Consider the following 2555-nt stretch of genomic DNA (forward strand, 5'->3'; position numbering starts at 1 on the left):
CGTGGAGGGTAAAAATCGTAGAGGGAGACCAAGAGATGAATACACTAAGCAGATTCAGAAGGATGTAGGTTGCAGTAGGTACTGGGACATGAAGAAGCTTTCACAGGATAGAGTAGCATGGAGAGCTGAAACAAACCAGCCGCAGGACTGAAGACCACAACAACAACAACATGTTACGGAATATGTGAGGGGGACGGTTAGGTTGAGGTGGCTGCGACACTTCTCTTCAAAACGCATTATACTTTTATTTAAAGAAAAAACGGCTATGAAACGAAAATAGTTTCCAAAACTTCCATTCAATGGATTTAAGGCAACATAATTTTAAAGGAAATGTATTCTCAGTTGCAAATATCAAGCAACTTCGGCTGCAAATTAGAGTGGCGACAACGAAAATTTGTGCCGAACCTGGACTCCAAACCGAATTTCTCTGTCTACTGAGTGGGGAGGTAAAATTCCTCTTTAAAAATAATTTAGTTTGTAATGGGGAACAGGCCGACGCTTTCTGGTTTACACTGGGCCAGTAATTATTTTGGCTGACTCAAGCTGCACCATATAAAAACGAGACCGCGAATAGGCAACGGCCTTGCCGCAGTGGCTACACCGGTTCCCGTGAGATCACCGAAGTTAAGCGCTGTCGGGCGTGGCCAGCACTTGGATGGGTGACCATCCGTGCCATCATGCGCTGTTTCCATTTTTCGGGGTTCACTCAGCCTCGTGATGCCAATTGAGGAGCTACTCGACCCAATAGTAGCGGCTCCGGTCACAGAAAACCATCATAACGACCGGGAGAGCGGTGTGCTGACCCCAAGCCCCTCCTATCGGCATCCTCAACTGAGGATGACACGGCGGTCGGATGGTCCCGGTAGGCCACTCGTGGACTGAAGACGTAGTGCTTAAACCGAATATCTGCTGAAACATCAGATAAAATGCACTTGTCGACTCTTATGAGAAATACCTCATATAAATATTGTTCGGTTTACTACACTACTGGCCATTAAAATTGCTACACCAAGAAGAAATGCAGATGATAATCGGGTGTTCATTGGACAAATATACTTTAACTGACATCTGATTACATTTTCACGCAATTTGGCTGCATAGATCCTGATAAATCAGTACCCAGAACAACCACATCTGGCCGTAATAACGGCCTTGATACGCCTGGCATTGAGTCAAACAGAGCTTGGATGACGTGTACACGTACAGCTGCCCATACTGCTTAAACACGATACCACAGTTCATCAAGAGTAGTGATTGGCGTGTTATGACAAGCCAGTTGTTCGGCCACCATTGACCAGACGTTTTCAGTTGGTGAGAGACCTGGAGAATGTGCAGGCCAGGGCAGCAGTCTAACATTTTCTGTATCCAGAAAGGCCCGTACAGGACCTGCAACATGCGGTCGTGCATTATCCTGCAGGGCTAGAGCCACGGGTCGTAACACATATGAAATTTAATGTCCACTGTTCAAAGTGCCGTCAATGCGAACAAGAGGTGACCGAGACGTGTAACCAATGGCACCCCATACCATCACACCGGGTGATACGTCACTATGGCGATGACGAATACACGCTTCCAATGTGCGTTCACCGCGATGTCGGCAAACACGGATGCGACCATCATGATGCTATAAACAGAACCTGGGCTCATCCGAAAAAATGACGTTTTGCCATTCGTGCGCCCGTGGTTGAGTACACCATCGCAGGCGCTCCTGTCTGTGATGCAGCGTCAAGAGTAACTTTTGCCATGGTCTACGAGCTGATAGTCCGTGCTGCTGCAAACGTCGTCGAACTGTTCGTACAAATGGTTGTTGTCTTGCAAACGTCCGTATCTGTTGACTCAGGAATCGAGACGTGGCTGCACGATCCGTTACAGCCATGCGGATAAGATGCCTGTCATCTCGACTGCTAGTGATGCGAGGCCGTTGGGATCCAGCACGGCGTTCCGTATTACCCTCCTGAACCCACAGATTCCATATTCTGCTAACAGTCGTTGGATGTCGACCAACGCGAGCAGTAATGTCGCGATACGATAAACCGCAATCGCGATAGGCTACAACCCGACTTTTATCAACGTCGGAAACGTGAGGGTACGCATTTCTCCTCCTTACACGAGGCATCACAACAACGTTTCGCCAGGCAACGCCGGTCAACTGCTGTTTGTGTATGAGAAATCGGTTGGAAACTTTCCTCATGTCAGCACGTAGTAGGTGTCGCCACCGGCGCCAACCTCGTGTGAATGTTCTGAAAAGATAATCATTTGCATATCACAGCATCTTCTTCCTGTCGGTTAAATTTCGCGTCTGTAGCACGTCATCTTCGTGGTGTAGCAATTTTAATGGTCAGTAGTGTATTACTATCAAGCAGATATGAATCAAGAAAATACTGAAAAGTTCCAGTTTTGCTGTGTTGTGGTATTTCTTGACACTCCATTTACGTAGCTAACAGGTATTCGTGACGTTTTTTTCAGTTTTCTCGTATGTGGACAATTATGTTTCTCTTAATTGCCCTGATTACTTTCGCGAAATTAAGTTAGACGGTTTTTTGAAAGAAGAGGAA

The 2555-nt window shown here is 46.7% G+C and overlaps 1 pseudogene; it reads left to right on the forward strand.

Annotated features, from left to right (window-relative positions):
• The first annotated feature begins 573 nt into the window (after window positions 1–573).
• On the forward strand, window positions 574–691 carry LOC126210914 (5S ribosomal RNA; annotated as a pseudogene).
• Window positions 692–2555: the final 1864 nt, after the last annotated feature.

The sequence above is a fragment of the Schistocerca nitens genome, chromosome 10, assembly GCF_023898315.1.
Source record: "Schistocerca nitens isolate TAMUIC-IGC-003100 chromosome 10, iqSchNite1.1, whole genome shotgun sequence".
In the NCBI taxonomy this organism is placed as follows: domain Eukaryota; kingdom Metazoa; phylum Arthropoda; class Insecta; order Orthoptera; family Acrididae; genus Schistocerca; species Schistocerca nitens.